Source organism: Heterocephalus glaber, unplaced genomic scaffold (genome assembly GCF_053883595.1).
Source record: "Heterocephalus glaber isolate CG9 unplaced genomic scaffold, H.glaber_assembly_v1.0 deba00000122, whole genome shotgun sequence".
In the NCBI taxonomy this organism is placed as follows: domain Eukaryota; kingdom Metazoa; phylum Chordata; class Mammalia; order Rodentia; family Bathyergidae; genus Heterocephalus; species Heterocephalus glaber.
This window is the reverse complement of record NW_028258138.1, coordinates 47,136,670-47,159,552: the sequence shown is the minus strand read 5'-3', so window position 1 is coordinate 47,159,552 and position 22,883 is coordinate 47,136,670. Positions and strand designations below refer to the sequence as shown.

The 22,883-nt window shown below is 36.6% G+C and overlaps 1 long non-coding RNA gene across 1 annotated transcript; it reads right to left on the bottom strand.

The window, feature by feature from the left end:
• Positions 1–804: 804 nt before the first annotated feature.
• LOC110344518 (uncharacterized) lies at positions 805–7,073 on the bottom strand. The gene is made up of 3 exons (XR_002387123.2): positions 6,621–7,073; positions 5,614–5,737; positions 805–4,515 (listed from the first exon to the last, which is right to left on the bottom strand). It is a non-coding gene; the product is annotated as an uncharacterized LOC110344518 (long non-coding RNA).
• Positions 7,074–22,883: the final 15,810 nt, after the last annotated feature.

Genomic DNA, 22,883 nt, shown 5'->3' with positions numbered 1-22,883 from the left:
GCAGGTGGCTGTTCTCTCCATGGTATCTTATTGGAGTGAGGGAAAGCTCATACAGGCAACTCCTTCCTGCCTGTCTTCTTTGATACTTCTTTTCATTTTGTCATACTAAAAGTAGGCATTATGGTGGCTCACTTGATCTTATCTCTAAGGTGGACTGATGTTTCAATAGCTGTTCATACTGGTGTGCATGTGGAGAGATGATCATCGGGGAGCATTACTCAACTGATACCTTATGCTTGGGCCTGTTGCCAAGTACTTTAAGCAGGATAGCTTTTTAAAAAATGTTTTCTCTCTTCCTAATGCTATATGGGAAAGACTGATTTGTAGATATTTATCTAGTAGCCAGCAACATTTCTGAACTTTCTTGTGAGTTATAATAGTGTGTACATTCTAGTTATAATTATGTTTGTTAGATATGTCAATCATTTTCAAACAGATAAATCTTCCCCCCCGCCCCATTAACTTTATTGGTACATTTTAGGTACAAAACACAGTCATATCCATCATTGGGATCTTGTACCATCACATGAGTCTCTTGGTTCTTTTTTTTTTTTCCCCTTCCCTTGCCCTCCCTTCACCCCCTCCACCCCTCCCCATTTGCAAAGACCTTGTTTCCATTTTTATCCTCTTCTCATATTTTTTCCTTTCCCTTTTTTCCCTTCCCCTACCCCTCCCAATTCCCCTGCTCTTTTAGACCTTTTCTTCCTGTTACACAATATCAGTTATACATTTTTAAAATAACAATATTAAGATCTAGGAGACATTACCACAGATTTTATAGAATTTAAAAGGACATAGAAAGCATATTACAAAAATCTTTTTTGAAATAAATTTGACAACTTCTAAGAAGTAACTTAGAAGACAAATTAATGAAACTAACTCTGGAGGAAATATAAAATTTGAATACCATCTATTAAAGAAAGTATATTCCTAGCTTGAAAACCTACCTACATGACAACAGCAGGCTCATAAACATTTTAACTGATAAATTATATCAAACATTTAAAGCAGAAAAAAGAAGGAACACTTCTCGCCTCATTTTAGGAAATCAATATTGTGCTAATCCTAAAACTGCATAAAGATAATAGAAGAAAAAAGTATGAACATAGATAAAAATTTGTTTAACAAAACAAACTCTTAGAAGTCAGATATGGTAGTATGTAGAAAGTGGTTTTGTTATAGGGATGGCAGTGTTGGTTCAGCATTGGAAGATCCACCCCCAAAAGTCATCATTTGAACAGAGGAAAGGAGAAAACCATATGATCCTATCACTAGTTGGAGAAAAAGTATTGGACTAAATTCCACAGCTGTTCATGGTAAAAGCTATCAGGAGACTAGAAGTAGAACAGAACCTTCTCAACAGATTAAAGACATGTACTCCATACTTCCAACAAAAACTCCTTCTATGAATGGAGATGATACAATGCTTTCTCCTTAAAGTGGGGAACAAGGGCATATATACCTACTCTTCATCTGTCCATTAGACTTTGAAACATAGGTCTAAACCAAAATAGTCTGGCAATAAAATGACACAACTAGGATAAGATTGGCACGGCAGAAGCAAAATCTTTTTATGTAAATGAAATGATCATCTACAGAGAAAATACTAAGAAATCTCTAGGAGCCCCTAGAACTTGTACTTGAATTTAGCAGGATTAGAAAACACAAGGTATATATAAAAATTCAGGTCTGTGTATACTTGCTATAAATGAAGAATTGGATATTGAAATTTAAAAGTTATGTAGGATTACAAAAGACCCAGAAAAGCCAAAAACAAAAACAAAAACAGTGTTGGAAGACGTTTAGCACCCAATTTTAAGACTTCTTCTAAAGCTACAGTAATCAAGGCAGTGTTGGTGTAAGGAAAGACATATAGATCATTTGAATAAAACAGAGAATCTAGAAATAGAACCACACATATATGATCCACTGAGTTTTGAAAGATTATTTAACATTAGCATTTTATAGAATATAAACTCAATTCAAGAGCCAAGGAAGAGATAGTGTCTTCAGCAAATGGCACTTAGAACACCTGGTATCCATATATAAAAAATTAACCTCAACCCTTTTTTTCCATACATGAAAATAACTTGAAAGGATCTATGAACCTAAATAAGAAAGCCTAAAAGTATAAAAGTTTAAGAAGAAATTATCAGGGAAAATATTTATGAATTCAGGATAGGCAAGAACTACCTAGGATACAAAAAACATGATGTATAAAAGAAAAAACTTGACAAATGAGATTCCATCAAAATTTAGGACTTTAAATGACATCATTAAAATGAAAAGTAGTCCTTAAACAGACCATATTTACAATGCATATAACCTATGAGCAGAATATATAAAGAATTCTTAGAGCTCATTAATAGACAACCCAATTAAAACGTAGACATAAGAAGATGATAAATAGCCAGTATAGCACAAGGAATGGTGTGCAACTCTAGAATCAGAAAAATACTAATCAGTACAATAATAAGATTGAATTATACACTCATTAGGGAGATGAAGTCAAAAGTTTTAAAAGCCTTGTCATAACTTTTTCTTTTTGTTGGATTCTCCCCCTTTGTGTTTAATTTGTCATGCCCAATGGATTCATTCTGCTGGGTTTCCTGGGGTTGTGATCCTCATTGTCTTTTCCTAGGGTATTGTCTAAAATGTTTTGGAGTTCTGGTTTGGTATTCATGAAGTTCCAGGTGCTCTTTGTCATTCAAACAGATAAATCTTTTCCTTTAGCATTTCCATTTTCTGTTCTTGAATAGTAATCTTCAAGCAGTGCCATTTTGCCTTTCAAGAGTCATTTAGCAATCTCTGAAGAGTTTTTCTTTTGTTCTGACAGGGAGAGATACCATCGTCTAGTAGATGGTTGCCAGGGAATTCTGTTAAACATTTTACAATTCACATAACATTGCCCCCCACCTCCACAAACACACACAAACAATGAGTCATCTGATTCAAAAGGTCAATAGTGTTGAAGTTTAAAAATCCTGCTAGAAAAAATTCTCGAGAAATACTAGGAAAAACTGAGGATAAAGCAGTCTTGTCTTATTCCTGATTTTAATTTGAATGCCTATATTAATAAGTACAAAATTCAATGTTGACTAGTTTAAATATAAAAATGAGATATTTAGTCAAGGGCAATTTATAAACTACTGATTGCCTACTGGTGAAAGAAGCTCACCATGCCATCATTCTCAGGAAGAGAAGGTATGAATAGAGAAATGAAGGTCATCACTTGATTTACTGTTTCCTGGGTTTGTACTCTTCCTTACTAGAATTACTGAAGCACAAAATACAATGAAATGTCAGTTAATATCAATCAGGCTACGTTGTAGGTGACTATATTACTGTGCCTTAATTTCATTAATATGTTTTCTTATTGGAAATGCTTTATTACTTCTCATCAAGTTTAAGCAGTGGCACTATTATGTAAATTAACAGAATACCTAATATGAGCAGGTGCTTTTCTAGATGACTTACATGCATTAAGTCAGTTTATTCTATTGCTCTTGTACTATACACCTCACTTTACAGAGTATTAAAGAGGGACAATGAAGACATAAAAACACACTCACAGCTGTGGAGCTAGTAAGTTTTAGAACCAGATACAATCCCATGGAGCCCTCTTTTCTTTCCAAGTGGCACCTTGAAAAATCTAAGCTAAGCTTACAAACTCAGTGTTTGCTGTAGAAGTAATTTACTTATGTATTTGCTAATGGACTCCTAGTAGAAGAATTAGGGGAACCCATCCAATGTACTGAAGTGCATCAATTGCCTCAGTGTAAAATCTTATTATCTACTTTCATCTACCTAGGGTTATGAAAGGGCACCTGGGTTGTGGCTGCCCATCTACTTTGCATCTTTCAAGTGAGGGTTACACTTTTATAACAAGCACTATTGTTTTCTAATTTTGCTTTCCTTTAATTTAAAGAAAATCCTACTGTTTTGTGAGCTCACATAAATAAATGAGGGAAGAAGATTGAGATTTAATGTTTCATCACTTAATTTCTATTGGATTCATTTATATGGTTGAATTTACCAAATCTTGTCTTTCATCTGAGTTTTGGAAACAAAGGAGGGAAATTTTTGTTTGGTTATTCATTTATGCCTAATGTACCAACTGTTCCTGAAGAACCTTTCATCAATCCCACATTGGTGGAAATAAACATTTTCTTACAATAACCTCTTTGCACATAACTGTAATGCAATAATTTATTTCCGTGCATGACAATGAAAACTAAGAAAATAGAAAAGGAAGTAGTCTTCAGGCAAATGAAAAATAATCAAGACCATTATACAGCCAACTTTGAGTTAGACTGCAATGGGAAGACTTGCTGTGCTGTCTCCAGAAGTTAAGTGTCTTCATTAGATACAGATGTCCCAGCAGCATTTTCAGACAGTCTTCTCTTTCATCTATATTTTTTTAATTCTTCTGATCCAAAATTTGGCATTGCAGAAATTCTTTACATTTTTCCTGTTTAACTAAGAACTTCTTAAGAACTTCTTGAATTGTACAAGCTACATGAGGAAAGCAGAAAAGGTCCCATATTAAGGAATAGGTGTGCAATGAGAGGCAAACTAGCCAAACTATAGCCATTGCCTAGACTAGCAGTCACTGAACCATGTCAGAAATACAAAATCTCAAAAATTCCATCCAAGACCTACTAAATCAGTATTTTCATTTTAAAATGTGCCTGTGGTAATTCATGTGCCTATTGAGGTTTCAAGAGCTCTGATCAAAGTCATTCAAGACATCTAGGTAAAGTATAAGCCTTCACTTTCAATGAATGGTAGGCTATCTCATCAAAAGTATGGATTACTTTAAGAAACAAGCTACTACTACATTGGTTTTGAAACCTGTCTCCTTTAATCATATGCGGAGCTACCACACAAAATTTTAAAAGATTTAGCTATAAGTGATCTGGCATAGGCCTTAGTATTTATATCTCTTCAGAGATCCTTGGAGAGTCTAATGTCTATCAAATAGAGTTGAGAACCTTTGTACTAAGGTATTTTATCCACTTTGACTTCCTGAGAAGTTAGTGAACTGTTGCAAAGGTAGTTACCACTTTGAGCTGGAGTGTTGACTAACAACCAGGAAGGCTGCACAGCAGTCTGGGATAGTAGATGACCATGCACATCTACTGTCATATCTAGGACAGTGAATCTCAAACTGTGCTACCAGTTAGCAGTATCAGTATATTGGAACTTGTTAAAAGGGCAAATTTTGGATCCCTAAACAAACAACCAAATCATAACTTTTGTGGTTGGATCCCAGCAGTTTGTGTTAGTAAGCTCTCCAAGTGATTCAAGTGCTTAACAAGCTTAAACTTCTCTGGTCAAGAAGACGTTGAAGCCAGCAACAGAACATTTATTCTGTTCAGTCTTCCAGAGTACATTATTCCTAGAAAGATTTTTCTATCCTGAGTTGAATGTTTCTTTACCAGACCCCTCACCCCCTACCCTTAACCAAATCCTAGAAATAAGTTGATGTATTACTTGCTGAGAAATTAGCATATATTGGGTGACCCACTGTCTTGAGCCTATTTCCTAAAAGTAAGTCATTTGCAGAGGTTAAAAAATGACACGACCTGTCAAAACCAGTTAACTACTTACAAATGTTTCACCAGCCTGAGAAGCTGAGGTCTTTGGGTCTTCCATGATGCTAGTTAACTCATCTTCCAGATTCACAACACGTTTGGCCTTCTTTTGGCGTTTTCAAGTGACCTATGTTGGACTTCTGTTGAAGAAGAACAAGGATGTCAATTTCCTGTCTTGGACACTGTATTGTTACAATCTGCTAGGTTTGCATAGTCGTTATTTCCAAATGTTGCAGTACAATGAGATCAGCTAAGAATCTTACACATTGCGCCTTGAGTTCATTGTTGACTCTCTGAATTAATTAATGAAGGGTAGAGTGCAGGCATCAGGATTTTAAAAGGATTGCCAGATGATTTTAATGTGCTACAAAGCAAGGGTATCAAGGGTATTTGTAGTACAAGTACATATATAATCTTTCCATTAGGGTGGTAGCTCAGTTCGGTTATTAGCATACATTTTCATGTATTTATAAATCTAAAGTTTGAAAAACTCTTTCACATATGCTACATAAACAGAGATGTAATACCCCTTAGTCTCAGTTTGCTTCTTAAGAGTGCATGCTGCAAGAAAAAAAATGTTTTGGCATTGAACAGAAAGCCATATTAAATACTTGAACATGAACCTGATTAGTAATTGGAAATGAGATACTAGGCACTCTGAGAACAACTCATAGTTGTTTTCCTTCTCAAAATGTACAAACATTAGGGTTTGTTGTGACAGATCCTTGCACAGAAAATCTGATTCAATACAACTGGAAAGAAGTCAATAAATTTGTAATTCTTATTATCTCCAGGTGGTAACCCTGCTGATCCAGGTTGCACATCTTCTTTCCCTCACTAAAATGAGCAAAATAAACATTTAGTGACTAAATTTACTTATACAGATTTGGTATTTGCTTTCTCTAAAGCTCAGTCCTAAGGAGCCCATGTAAGGCCATGAATATCTTAACAAACTAGGCAGGAGCTAATTATTTTGTGGACTGGACGATGGCCCCATAGAGATCATAACAAAATTATAGTCACCTGGATAAATGGAAAGCCGCCCATACCCTCACATCTTCTTAAAATTTTAGGAACTCCTTTGCTTGGTGCCACTTCACTTCACCCACATCCTCAACGAACATGGCAAAAGGAAGCATTCCTGTCGGTTCTGTGAAGTAGTGGGCCTGTGACAGAAGTGAGAATGAGAGGGAGACTGGGATGAAAAGGTAATATTTAACCCGGGAATCCTTCACAGACTTACTGTGCTTACTCAGTGGCCATCCAGAAAGTGGCCTTTGTGTTATTCTTGGGTGCTGTTTGTCCTTTGACCTCCAGGAGGCTCTGGCTGCCTTCCTGAACATAGATTACCTCACCCCCCTCAAAGATCATTCAACCAGATCCAGGATGCTAGTGTCTAATCTTTGCAAATGATGGCTTCTTAAGGACCAGATTTTATAACCTACTTGCTAGCACATTTATCCATTAATTGTGTAGATCCATGAGAGAAGTCCAGCATAATATAACTGATATTTTAAAGTCAATCTATTTCATTAATTCTAACATATTTACATTAATTATGAAATAACATATAGGTTTACATTTGTTTGTTCTGTCTGCCACTACTCTTTGATATGCATAGAATTTGTAGTACCCACTGGAAGAAGTGTGATTCTCTTTATCATAGCTCAGAGTTGAAAGAACAATTGTGCCACAGATTGGGAATAGTCACTGAGTTGTTGTTACACCTTTAAGCAGGCCACAAATATGGTCATGACAATTTCTAAGGAAATAGCAAATGTATCATTACCCAGATGAGAGCTGAAACCCCCCTGAAGGTTGGTTGCTCAAGCACCCGTACTAACCAGAGTTAAATACACATCACTGATATACATCTGGTAAACTGCTACATGGTTAATACCATTAGCACATTCTGCAGGAAAGGGGTTGTGGCTCTGATATTCCATTTCAGCTTAGGAAAATCCAGTCATAAAATGTGCCATCCACTCCCATAAAAAATGTCTTAAATACTAACAAGCAGATAGGCAGCCCATTTCCTACAGCCACAAGAAGGAGATCAACAGCTAGTAAACTACCAATGAGAATCTTGTTTTTGAACAAAAGAAACAATCTCACCAGAGAAAGGATTTTTTAAGAAGAAGGGCTTAATATTTCTCATTATCCTACTCAGTGTTCTTCTGTGTTCTCATCTTTTTTGTGACTATGATGTGAAAATGCCATTATATACTTCTAGAATATAGTAAAGTATTAATCAATGGAATTGTCTAATTTTAATTTTTCCTATTCTTAAAAACTGTTATGCAAACCATGCTAGAACCCATGTTGAATCTAAAAAGACTGACTGAAATCTCTTTACAAGGGATCTACAACCCCTCTGTAGACTGCAACACACATAACTTTTCTTAAGGGAGGATACAATGGAGTTTTGAAGTACTCAAATAATTTTAACTGAGTGAATTAGGGCAGATTTCATTAATAAATTAGCACTTTTAAAAACTGGACTTGGAAGGCAGGCAAGAATGTAGGAAAGTGGAAATAAAAAAAGCATTCCACCTGGAGACAAGGCACACAGGGTGCAAATACAAGAGGAGGTAGTGGTTTCTCTAAATTATGGTCAGACTGCTCTAGCTGGGAACGTTTTGGATCCTTCCTGAAACAATCTCCCAGAAGTCCCTAGATGCTCCTTGCTTCTTTGGGGAGCAGGAATTTTTTTTTAATTCAATGCTTGGGTGCTGATGTGTTTCTGAAAAGTGATTCAATCATAGGGCTCTAACTTCACTAAAGGATTAATACACCGATGACATCATAGTTTGATGGCATTACTGGAAAGTGATAAGAACAGGAGGTGGGGGTCCAGGTAAAGGGAGAATATCATGAGGGTGTGACTTGAGAACTATATCTGATTCCTGGGGCCTCCCTCTGTGGCTATTTCCTTCTCTCTCTGCTTTCTAGCTGCCATGATATGAGCAGCTTTCTTCAACCATACCTGCTGGCATGATACATCTGCCTTACTACACTCCTAAAAATAATGGATCCAGCTGATAAAGGACTGCTAACTGAAACCATGAGCCCAAATAAACTTGCCCTACTTTATGTTGCTTTCCTTGGGTGTTTGGTCACAGTGATAAAAAGCTGATTAACACACATGCTGAATAAGAGTAGTGACAGTAGATACTGTCATGTTTTTCCAGATCTTGAAGGAAACATTTTAGGCTTGCTTGTTCAATATGGTATTGGTTTTTGGATTGTTGTACATAATTCTTCTTGTATTGAGGCATATTCCTTCCTTTCCTAATTTGTTAAGAACTTTCATCATGAAAGAATGTTGAATTTCATCAAATGCTTTTTCAGTATCAGTTGAGATGATCATATATAGTTTTTATGTTTAATTCTCTTGATATTATATATCACATTTCATTCCTAGGATAAATTTCATTTAATTATAGGATGTAATCTTTTCTTTTTTTTCACTTTATTAAATTCTTTTATTGGTACATTGTAAGTATACAACACAATTACATTTCTCATTGGGAATTGTACCTTTTACATAATGCATCTTGATTCTTATTTTTTCCCCATTCCGAGCCCTCCCTTCACCCCCTCCACCCTTCCCTATTTACAAAGACTTTATTTCCATTTTTTCCATTTCTCATCATTTTTCCTTTCCCTTCTTTCCCTTCCCCTGCCCCTCCCACTACCCCTACCCCTTTGGGCCTTTTCTTCCTATTTTACATTATCGATTATTCATTCTAATCATTGGTACATTTTAGGTATACAATATAATGACATTCAATTATAGGATGTAATCTTTTATTATGTACTATTGGATTTAGTTTGCTATTTTGTTGAGAATGTTTGCATTTATATTCATCAAGGATATGAGTCTGCAATTTCGTTGTTGTTTTATCTGCCTGATTTTAGTATCAGAGAAATGCTGTCCTGATACAGAATTTGGAATTTTTTAAATTTTTCAGAAAACTTTCAAAAGAATTGAATTAGTTCTTCAAAAGTTTGATAAAGTTAAGCAATGAATCCATCTAGTCCTGTTCAAAATGGTCTGTTCCTGCTTGCCATTTACTCATGTTATGCATACTTGGAAAATGAGAGCAATAATGAAGGATTTTCTTACAGAAGAGTGGGCCACAGAAGTTTCTTAGCATTAATAAGGTTCATAGACATACCAGAATATAGGCATCCAGAACAGGCACACAACTGCTGCTCCAGTGATAATTGTCTTTCCTTTCCTCTTCTTCCAACTTGGCTTCCTGACAGGTTACACTAGGCCTGGAAACTAATGACATTTTCTCCTTGCAAGTTTATTTATATCTCAACCCAGGTCTTTACCTTCCCATCTTGGCAGGTAGTGTGGACAAGAGAGCCCACCCCTTTAACATGTGCACCTGTGGGAGTTGCCAGGTGCAATTGTGGGTGGAGAAGATACACTGCTCAGAACAATGGATGTGATAAATACACATCAAATGTCCATTAGTGCATTCAGCCACTGGAAAAAAATTTGGAGGAACAATGATGAGAGTCTTAAATCACTATCTGATACTGTAAATTAAACTCATCCAGAATACTTTAGGGACAATTTTGCCCTTTAAACGAGTGTGAAAAGTGTTAAAACTTTTATTATGTACAGGTACCATATGTACATGCCTATGGACCATGGAACATATGGCATGGTCACAGAAGCCAGACACCTACGTATCACATTGGTTTACTTACCTCACTTTCTTGTGTGTTTGGTGGGGGGCAGGAAAGAGTGGCTCACAGAGTGGATGTTGGCCCTCTCAAATTTACAGGAGTTGCTGCAAGTGTGAAACAAGAGATATTTGAATTCCCTAAAAGAGTAAGATAAGTGTCTTTAAATTTTCCATCTTCAGCCTCCCACCCTTACTTTGTCTTCTTCTGTGGCCTTGTAGATTGCAGACCCAAAAAGAAAGGCTTTTTTATCTCTCTCTTTTCTTCCACAGCCCTTTTGTACTCAACACTCTTCTTGTCAGACTAGCCTTTTGGGGCAGGGTGGATTCTTCTGAGCACTGTGGCCACTATTGTGACAATCAGAGCAGTGCTACAGCTCCCAGCATTCCCTGCCCCCTGCCCTAGGTATAAACCGGCAGTAGCTCTGTTCCAACACAGTTTCTTCTTCTAGCATGGGTTGGGGCTCCTCTCCTACCAGTAGGCAGAATCAGCCCCTGGCTGGGCACTGGGCTGGCTGCAGTGCTGGCAGGGTTAGTAAGGCTGGCCACTGCCATGTTTGGGCATGTGCAGTGGACAGAGATGGTGTCCAAGAGCTTAGCGGCACAGAGCCCCTTGCTGGAGGAGAAGGAAGAGCAGGAGCTGGCCCGCCACTGCTGCTGCTTCATGGCCTGGCCCATGACTGACCTGTGAGAGCTGTGGAGGAGGCCAGGAGACACCAAGACCAAGATAGAGCTGCTGATCCTGGAGACCTAGGCCCCTCTTTAATAAATGGTGCTGGAAGAACTGGGTCTCAACTTAACAAAGATTAAAACTAGACCCCCATATTTCACCATGCAGTAAACTAAATTCAAAGTGGATTAAAGATCTAGATATTAAAACAGAAACACTAACACTGCTAGAGGTTAGATTAGGTTGAACTCTCAAAGACATTGGCATAGGAAAAGACTTTATGAACAAAACCTCAGTTGCCTGTGAACTAGCACAAAGAATCAACAACTGGGATCTCACCTTATTAAAAAGCTTCTGCACAGCAAGAGAAACCACCAACAAAGTGAAGAGAAATCCCACAATGTGGAAAAAAATTTTTTAACCTGCTGTTCTTCGGGCAAAAGACTAGTATCTAGAATATATAAAGAACTTAAAAAAATCAGAGCCCCCCGCTGAAATTTAAAGACCCAATCCAAAAATGTGCATCTGAAATGAACAGACATTTCTCAGATGAAGAAGCAGAAACAGCAAATAAATATAACAGAAAGGTTCAACATCACTGGTCATTCGAGAGATGCAACTGAAAGCAATGCTGAGATTCCCCCTCACTCCAGAAAGAATGGCTGTTATCAAGAAATCAACCAATAACAAATGCTGATGGGGCTGTGGGGAAAAAGGAACACTTCTTCACTGTTGGTGGGAGTGTAGACTGGTGCAACCACTGTGGAAATAAGTGTGGAGATTTCTCAAAAAAAGTAGGATTAGAGGTCCCATTTGACCCAGCTATTCCCCTACTGGGTATCTTCCCCAAAGAATTAAAAGGATCATAACACAGCGATATATTTGTACCCATGTTTTTAGCAGTGCAGTTTGTAATAGCTAAATCTTGGAAACAACCCAAATGCCTGTCAACTGATGACTGGATAAAGAAGATGTGAATTTTTTTTTTTTTATGAAATGGAGTACTACTCAGCCATAAAGAATGATGAACTAGGAGAAGCTGAGCCGGTCCCAGCACCCAGAAGGAAGCTCCCCTGCTGCCATCCCACACTCCTAGAGCAGAGAAGCTGAGCCGGTCCCAGCACCCAGAAGGAAGCTCCCCTGCCGCCATCCCAAGCTCCTAGGGTAGAGAAGCTGAGCCGGTCCCAGCACCCAGAAGGAAGCTCCCCTGCCGCCATCCCACGCTCCTAGGGCAGAGAAGGTGCGTCAGTCCCAGGACCCAGAAGGAAGCTCCCCTGCTGCCATCCCATGCTCCTAGGGCAGAGAAGCTGAGCCAGTCCCAGCACCCAGAAGGAAGCTCCCCTGCTGCCATCCCATGCTCCTAGGATAGAGAAGCTGAGCCAGTCCCAGCACCCAGAAGGAAGTTCCCCTGCTGCCATCCCACACTCCTAGGGCAGAGAAGCTGAGCCATGCTGGCACAGGAAGTAACTTCCCCCTGCCGTGGAAATGAGAAGACACATAAATAAGCCTCAAAAACAGACTTCTGGATCACCTCCAGCAACCCCAAAGGGAAACAAGATGGAACAATCTGATACTCAACCACCTGGACTCTCTGAACTGGCAACAAAAGAGGATCTGGGAAAAATGAAATCAGAAATAATTACTCAGATAACAGCAAAGATTGTGCTCATGGTGCATGACATGATTAATAAATCAAGAGAGGACACAGATAAAATAGAGGATCTGAGGAACATGATGGAATCCCAACATAGGAAACAAATGGAATTCATAAAAGACATACAAACAGATTTCCATGAGATTAAAAACTCCATTGAAAGTCTGTGCAGCAGAATGAACCAATGTGAGGACAGAATTTCAGATATAGAAGATAAGGTTGAAATTAGTAATGAGAAAAAGAAAAATTGCTTAAAATTATAAGGGAACATGAGAAATTAATCCAGCAGCTGCTAGATAATGCAAAGAAGAATAACATAAGACTGATTGGAGTCAATGAAGAAACAGGAAAGAGTGCAGATGACATCAAAAAACTCTTCACAGAAGTGATGGCAGAAAACTTCCCAAGCAGGGGAAAAGAACTTGACATACAGATAAGTGAGGCATAGAGGACTCCAGTTCACCTTGATCCAAAAAAATCTACAAATAGTAGTATAATAGTTAGGATTCCAGAAATCCAACAGAAGAACAAAATGCTACAAGCAGTGAGAGAAAAGAAACAAATCACATACAAAGGAAAGCCCATCAGAATCACAGCAGACTTCTCAATACAAACCCTCAAGGCAAGAAGAGCTTGGAGTTATGTATTTAAAGCCCTAAAGGAAAACAACCTCCAACCCAGATTGATGTACCCTGCAAAACTATCTTTCAAAATTGATGGAGAAATAAGATACTTTCATGATAAAGAGCACCTCAGGAACTTCCTGAATATCAAACCGGCACTCCAAAACATTTTAGTCAATACCCTAGGAAAAGACAATGAGGATCACAACCCCACAAAACCCAGCAGAATGAATCCATTGGGCATGACAAATTAAACGCAAAGGGGGAGAATCCAACAAAAAGAAAAAGTCATGACAAGACTTTTAAAACTTTTGACTTCATCTCCCTAATGAGTATATAATTCAATCTTGTTATTGTACTGATTAGTATTTTTCTGATTCTAGAGTTGCACACCATTCCTTGTGCTATACTGGCTATTTATCATCTTCTTATGTGTACTTTTTAATTGGGTTGTCTATTAGTGAGCTGTAAGAGTTCTTTATATATTCTGCTCATAGGTTATATGCATTGTAAATATGGTCTGTTTAAGGACTACTTTTCATTTTAATGATGTCATTTAAAGTTCTAAATTTTGATGGAATCTCATTTATCAATTATTTTCTTTTATAGATCATGGTTTTTTGTATCCTAGGTAGTTCTTGCCTACCCTAAATTCACAAACATTTTCCCTTATAATTTCTTAAAGTTTTATACTTTTACACTTTCATATTTAGGTTCATAGATCCTTTCAAGTTATTTTCATTTATGGAAATAAAGGGTTGAGGTTATTTTTTTATATAGGGATACCAGGTGTTTTAGTGCTGTTTGCTGAAAACACTATCTCTTCCTCAGCTCTTGAATTGAGTTTATATTCTATAAAATGCTAATGTTAAGTAATCTTTCAAAACTCAGTGGACCATGTATGTGTAGTTTTATTTCTAGATCCTCTGTTTTATTCAAATGATCTATATGTCTTTCCTTACACCAACACTACCTTGATTACTGTAGCTTTAGAAGAAGTCTTAAAATTAGGTACTAAATGTCTTCCAACACTGTTTTTTGTTTGTTTGTTTTTTGCTTGTTGTTTTTTAAACTTTTCTAAGTCCTTTGTACTCCTACATAACTTTTAAATTTCAATATCCAGTTCTTCATTTATAGCAAGTATACATAGACCTGAATTTTTATATATACCTTGTGTTTTCTAATCCTGCTAAATTCAAATACAGGTTCTAGGGGCTCCTAGAGATTTCTTAGTATTTTCTCTGTAGATGATCATTTCATCTACATAGAAAGATTTTGCTTCCACCTTGCCAATCCTATCCTAATTGTGTCATTTTATTGCCAGACTGTTTTGGTTTGGCCTAGGTTTCAAAGTTTAATGGACAGATGAAGAGTAAGCATATCTGCCCTTGTTCCCTACCTTAAGGAGAAAGCATTGTATCTTCTCCATTCATATAAGGCATTCTCACTGGAAGTACAGAGTACATGTCTTTAATCTGTTGAGAAGTTTCTGTTCTACTTCTAGGCTCCTGATAGCTTTTACCATGAACAGCTGTGGAATTTAGTCCAATACTTTTTCTCCAACTAGTGGCAGGATCATATGACTTTTTCCTTTCCTCTGTTTAAATGATGACTTTTGGGGGTGGATCTTCCAATGCTGAACCAACACTGCCATCCCTATAACAAAACCACTTTCTACCTTCTGCCAGATCTGACTTCTAATAGTTTGTCTTATTAAACAAATTTCTATCTATGTTCATACTTTTTTCTTCTATTATCTTTATCCAGTTTTAGGATTAGCACAATATTGAGTTCCTAAAATGAGGGGAGAATTGTTCCTTCTTTTTTCTGCTTTAATTGTTTGATGTAATTTATCAGTTAAAATGTTTATGAGCCTGCTGTTTTCATGTAGGTAGTTTTTCAAGCTAGGAATATACTTTCTTTAATAGATGGTATTCAAATTTTATATTTCCTCCAGAGTTAGTTTCATTAATTTGTCTTCCAAGGTACTTCTTAGAAGTTGTCAAATTTATTTCAAAAAAGATTTTTGTAATATGCTTTCTATATCCTTTTAAATTCTGTAAAATCTGTGGTAATGTCTCCTAGATATTGATATTATAATTTAAAAATGTATAATTGATATTGTGTAATAGGAAGAAAGTTCTAAAGGAGCAGGGGAAGTGGGAGGGGTAGGGGAAAGGAAAAAAGGGAAAAGAAAAAATATGAGAAAAGGAAAAAAATGGGAACAAAATCTTTGCAAATAGGGAAGGGTGGAGGGGGTGAATGGAGGGCAAGGGAAGGGGAAAAAAATAAGAACCAAGATACTCATGTAATGGTACAAGATCCCAATGATGAATGTAACTGTATTTTATACCTAAAATGTACCAATAAACTTAATGCGGAAAAAAGAATGATGAGCTAGAGACCTTTACAGATAAATGGATGCACATTGAGGCCATAGTCCTAAGTGAAATGAATGGAACATACGTGTAAATACTGAATTGTTTCTCTGGTGTGAGAAACTGAAAGTGTAAATGAGGACCAAAATGTATAATAGATAATGTGAAATGGGAAGCAAAGGTTCAAAGGGGAAGAGGAAGTGGGGAAGGTGGGGGAAATGAAAGAAGGGAAAGAACAAAATATGAGAAAAGAAGGAAAAATGGAAACAAAGCTTTTGTAAATAAGGAGGTGTGGAGAGGTGGAAGGGAGGGAAGGGGAATGGGGAAAAAACAAAAACTAAGATATATCATGTATAGGTACAAATTCTCGATGGTGAATGTGAACATAATGCATACCTAAAATGTACCAATGAACTTAATGGAAAGAAAAAGTCAAGTGGTACACGGCACATAAGATATAATGGTAACAAAGAGGGTTAAGATTTTTAATTCTTTGAATTTTATTTTATGTTTAAGTGTTACGTGTGTCTTTAGTTATCACTTTCTATGATTGCATTTGCTTGCTTCTGCTTTGGACATACCTAGGTGGGAATACATGCATTCACCCCCTGAGAATTCCAAAGAAGCTGAAATTCTGGAAGTTCTGTGCCACCCAAGGGACTGGGTGCATTGATGAAGCAGAGCAGCTGTGTGGGGCTCAGAGGACACAGGTTGTGCCCTGCTCCACTGGCCGGGACTGTTAGCACCATGTGGCACTTAGTTCACTGTGCCTTAGAGTTCAGATTTCTCCTCCAGGCCCTTCTGCCTGGCAGGTGGATACTGTCAGTGAGGGAGTGAGGTGGCAGCTTGTCAGAGTTGATGGTCATAAAACTCATTTATACTTCCTTTTTCACTAATTTTATTGGTACATTTTGGGTATACAATATGCTGACATTCATTATTGGGAATTTGTCCCTATACATAATACATCTTGACACTTATTTTTTCCCCATTCCCATGTCCTCCCCTCAACTTCATTTATACCTTTACTATCATTTTATGTGACTAGTTTACAAAGTTTGACATTGACTTTCCACATATTATCATAAAGGAATACTAATGCTTTAATATACACCAGAAAGCTCTTTGTTTTATTTTTTGTTTCATGCATTTCTTAAAGTTTTAGTTTCTCCTGCAGACATCTGATATGTAATACATTTTGTCACCATCAATTCAGTGAAATTGAGACTTTTTGGCAGTTTCAGAATGCAACTTCAAGTTAAATGTTTTACTTTGTCATTACTGAAATATCTGGTATTGTTATTATGTCTCTTTAGAGACCTTTAGGTAGTAATGATTTTTGGCATTCTTCATACAGTATTTAGTACCACTTGAAATTTTCTTATCTCTCACAATTCAGTGATTCATATAGTTTGTAACTCAAAGTGACATCACTATTTCATAAATAAGGGATGTCTAAGTTATAATTTTGATTTTTGTGCAATCATAATCTGTTAATTTTGGGATTGTTTACCCACTGTTGAATGCAAAAGCTTATATCCCTAGATTCTGATACTTCATAGTTTTCTGTTCTTTTTTAACTAAGGACAGTGCTAGGATGTGAATTTAGGACATGGTTTTTCATTTGGAAATTGAAATAAAAATGTTTTACTTATTTAATCAATGCAAATGTAACTAGTGTGACATGCAGAAATTTTATACACTTATTTCTTTGAAAAGTAGACTAATTGAAATTATCCTGTTTTAAGATTAATCTCCAACTTTTATTATTGCTTTTAATAGAAAAGCACAGTTCTTAATGTATGACTTCTTAATTCACATAATACTGGTAATATGAATATATTATTTTATGTGATTTAATATATTGAGCTTTGTAAGGACCAGTTTCTCATATTGTTAAAGCACCATTCTGGAATATCTTAGTTGTATGTGACTGAATGTGACTGTTTTAAATACTAGAAAAATAAATGAATTTTTAAACTGTTTTACAGTAGTTCTACTAATACATTTCATTACAAAATCTAAGAAGGGTTTGTGTTTTTTAGTTTGTGGGGATAGTGGATATAGGAAAGTGCATATATTTCTCAGTTCAAAACCATAGTTCTTCATCTTTTACTCAAGAAAAATGTTTTGTACTTTATTTTAATAAGTTTTATTCATAGTAGCCAAAAATTAGAAACAACCCAAATGGCCATCAGCAGGTGACTTGATAAACAATTTGTGACGTATATATACATACATACATGCACACATACACGGAAACACTACTCAGCAATGCAAAGAAGTTAAATATTGATAAATGCGACAGCTCATATGAAGAACAAAAGCACCTATGCCATGTGGGAAAAGTAAATAAGTACTGTATGATGCCATTTTTTGAAAGAAAGGTAAACTTTTAATTTGGATGATCAATGGTTGCCAAAGGCTGGAGATGAAGAATAGATTGTGAAAGGAGATAAAAGAATACACTGTTAAAATGATGGAAATGTTCTGTATCTTGATAGTTGTAGTGGTTTCTAGACTGCATATATTTATACTCACTGAACTTGACATTTAACATTATAGAATTATATTTGTGAATATTTTCATAAAACTGATATTGAGGGCCAGGGATTTAGCTCAGTGGTTCCGCCGCCTGACTTGCAAGCTCAAGGACCCGAGTTCGATCTCCAGTACCAATAAAACCAAAAAACCCCACCAAAACTGATATTGAGAACAACCATAGGCATACAGGAACAAATATTTACCTTTTTAAAAAGAAAAATTTCTTATAAAGATATGCTGGCCTATTAAGTTGTGTTTAAGGTTGTTAGAAGCTGGACACATTGGACTAAGATGGGATTTTTAGAATTTTTCTGTACTTCTCTTTTTGTTTTAGCATAGCTAGGAATTGCTATTAGGGTGATGTTATATCTGGAAGAAAATAACAGTTGCATAACTATTGGAAAACAGATCTTTCCACTGCTCTTCAAACTAAATTTCTCTTTCAAAATTTTTTATTAATGTATGTATGCAATATCTAATATTGATGTTCTTTTTGGGGAACCAGTACATGCATATAACATATATTGATCAGTTTCAATCCTTTTGTCCCCCCTCACTTATCACCCCTCACTCCCCAGTTCATTTCCCTTTCTCCAAAAACTCTGACTTATTGCTTCCTATCATCTCTTTTAAATTCTTCTTGATGTCTGTTTTGAGTCTATTAGACCTGAGTGCACCTGCAAGTGGCCTGAACACCTAGGTCCTATTATCTTATATGTACATAGTAATGGCATAAAATTGTCTTGGGGGTAAGAGGTAGGTGCTCTGAAGCAACTCTCTACTTTATATCCATCACTATTGCCTGTTGCCCACTGTAATAGTTTCATTTCTATTGCTATGACACCCATGGGTGGGTGTTTTACAAAGCAAAGAGGTTAATTTAGCATACCGTTTTGGTAGCTAAAAATTCAAGTTTGGGTGGCCTCATCTGTGTGGCCTCTGGTGAGGGCCTTGATTGCCTCACAACATGGCAGAGAAGTGGGAAAAGAAATGGTCATCTGCAAAAGAGGCCAAGGACATTAGAGGGTCTTGTTATTATTGCTACCCACTTATCTAGGTGATCAGCCTTAATCACTTCCAAGGGTAGCCCCCACTGACCTGATCACCTCACAGTAGGTCTGACATATTGAAAGTTCTACCACTTCAGCACTACCACAGGGACAACCAAGCCTCTATCACATGAACGTTTGGGAGGCAAACCACAATACACCTATTGAGCTGAGTATTTGTGATAAATCCTTCTGCACGTTAAAGACTACCAGATCTGAAAGGCAAATAATGTGTTTCTTTGGGACTTGTCATCCTCCTTGTGAGCTCTATCATTGAAATTCATCAATGCAAGTTTTAAACTCACAAGTCTTTGCCTAGCTAGGAAAAGTAAATGGCAAAATTCACCTCCTTGTGTACCTCACAGTGCTTACAGATACCTCAGATGATGTATTCTATAGAACAAGGCAGAAGCACCATGTTTGTTTTCTGATCTATTCTTGGAGGTTACGTCTACCACTTTTTGTTGGTTACAGTGAGTCATTAAGGCCAATCTAGATTCAAGTAGAAGGGAATTGGATCCCAAGTAGCACTTCTTCACTTAGAAATTGTTCTTAAACTTGGCCTGATATTCAAAGTAACTCACCACTTGACTCTGACTTGTCATTTTAGTCTTATCATCTCTATTTTTTCCATGCTCTTCAACCTCAGATTATTTTTCTGAACATCCTTTTAAAATATCCCATCTGACCTGTCCTCAGCTGCTCTCTGCTTGGAATCTTACACTCCTGTCCATCATTACATGCATAGTTCAAATCTCAAAAAAACCTTTCGGAAATGGTCTCTTCTATACTTTCAGCAGTTTTAATATTGCTTTCATCATAGTTTGTGTTCAAATAGTCGTTGAACTCACTCTTCTTATAAAGGAAAACTCATCTGTATAACAGCAAATTTCTCAGCTGAAACACTAAGGTCCAGGAGGGTATGGAATAATGTATTTTAAGATCTAAAAAATAATAACTGGTAGTCTATATTAATACATTCAACAAAGGCATCCTTCAGAATCAAAGGAGAAATAAAGATAAGCCTAAACTACAGGAATTTATGAACACTAAGCTAATGTTATGGGAGATGCTAAAGGAACCCTACAACAGAAGAGGAAGAGTAGACAAGCAAACTAGTAATTAGGAAGAATCAAGAATCAGAAAAACAACAAAATGACTGAAATCAATACATATTCCTCAATAAAAACACTGAATATCAGTAGATTCAGTTCTCCAATTAGAATACCCAGACTTTTGTTGGATTAAAAAGCAAGGTCCAAGGTATATTGACTGCTAGAAACATAACCACAAAGACATACACAGACTGAAAATGAAGGAATGGAAAATTATATTCCATGCAAATGCAATCTGGAAGCAAGCAACTTCCCTCTCCCCTTTACCCTTCCAGGCTACCTGCCCTTTGGGTGGTCCCAGTCACACCCAGGGTGGGCCTTCCCATTATCTACACCCAGAATTATGCCAAACCAGTGAACTAATTTAGTAATCACACACCACTAATCCCAGCATCACACACTTAATCCCAGCATCACACACTTAATCCATGTACCACATACCCTAGATCCAGCCACCTCTGAAAACCCCATCTATGAATACATGAGGCTTTGGATGGGTGGGAACATCTAGAACAAGCCATAAAAATAATGTATACTTTTAGAACTATCTTTAATCCACATTTGGAAGTTGTCATCCATTTATAAAAAAATTTTTTTTGAAAGATAGTTGTAGTTAAAATTCAGTTAAAAAAAATAATGCAGAGGGCCAGGGATTTAGCTCAGTGGTGCTGCACCTGCCTCACAAGCACAAGGTCCTGAGTTTGATCCCCATACCAAAATAATAATAATAATAATAATAATATTAATATGATAATAGCTCAGAGGATTTATCTGTATACTTTATCCAGGGACCTCCAATGCTAACGTCTTGCAGAATGATAGTACAATATAACAACCAAGACCTTGACATTACAATATATTGATACTATTTGGATTACTATACTCTTACTTGTAGTCATTTGTATATGCATGTATTTGTGTGTTTATTTCCACACAATTTCCATACAATGTCAGGTTGTGTGGATTCCTGTATCCTCACTGAAAAGAAGATAACAAAACAGTTCTATCACTATAGGTATCCTTGTCTTGCCCTTTTCAAAGAAACACTTTCTTTTCTCCTTTTCTTCCTTTGTCCTCTTCCATGATCCCTCACCATTACTAACCACAATCTGTTCACCATTTGTAAAATTTTTATGTTAAAAAATTTTATGGAAATTTAATAATCTAGTATGTAACTGTTAGAATTTGCCTTCTTGCACTCAGGATATTTATCTGGCAATCATTCCTTTATATATATATAAATAAATTTTTATTCTTTTTTTAATATTATTTTATTGGTACATTTTAGGTATACAATATAATGACATTCATCATCGGAAATTTGTTCCTTTACATAATCTCTCTTGGTTCTTATTTTTCCCCCTTCACCTCCCCTCCCTTCAACCCCTCCATCCATCCCTATTTACAAAGACTTTGTTTCCATTTTTTTCATTTTCTCAAAGTAATGCCATTTCCTTCTTTCCTTTCCCCTACCCCTGCCAGTTCACCTTCACCTTTGCCCCTTTTCTTCCTATTTCACATTATCTATTATACCTTGTAGTCCTTATTTACACTTTCAGTTTCTCACACTAGAGAAACTGTTTGGTATTTAACATGTGTATCATGTTTACTTCACTTAAGAGTATCTCCTCAATGTGCATCCATTTAGCTATAAATGTCTCTAATTTCTCATTTTTCATGGCTTAGTAGTATCCATTTTATATAAAAAAATACATTTTCTTATTCCAGTCTCCAGTTGATGGGCATGTGGGCTGCTTCCAAGTTTTAGCTATTACAAATTGTGCTGCTATGAACATGGGTGCACATATATCACTGAGATATGATTCTTTTAATTCTTTGGGGAAGATCCCCAGCAGTGGAAAGTTGGGTTCAAATGGGACTTCTAGTCCTAGTTCTTTGAGGTATCTCCATACTGATTTCCACAGTGCTTGCACCAGTCAACACTCCCACCAGCAGTGGAGCAGTGTTCCTCTTTCCCCACAGCCCCGCCAACATTTGTTGTTGGGAGATTTCATGATAGCAGTCATTCTTTCTGGAGTGAGGTGGAATCTCAGCATTCTTTTCATTTGCATCTCTCAAATGACCGGTGATGTTGAACATTGTTTCATGTTTATTTGGTATTTCTACTTCTTTGTCTGAGAAATGTCTGTTCATTTCAGATGTCCATTTTCAGACTGTGTCTTTAAATTTAGAAGGTCTGATTATTTTAAGTTCTTTATAGATTTGAGATAGTAGACCTTTGTCTGAGGAGCAGTAGGTGAATAATTTTTTCCACATTGTGGGTTGTCTTTTCAAACTGTTGGTCATTATTCTTGCAGTGCAGAAGCTTTTTAATAAGAGGAGATCCCACGTTGATTGTTTGTGCTAGTTCATGGGCAACTGAGGTTTTTTTCATAAAATCTTTTCCTACACCAATGTCTTCAAGAGTTCACCCTAACCTCTGTTCCAGGGGATTCACCATTTCTATTCTAATATTTAGATATTTAATCCATTTCAATTTTAGTTTAGTGCATGGTGAGAGATAATAGGTGTAGTTTTAATCTTTGACAA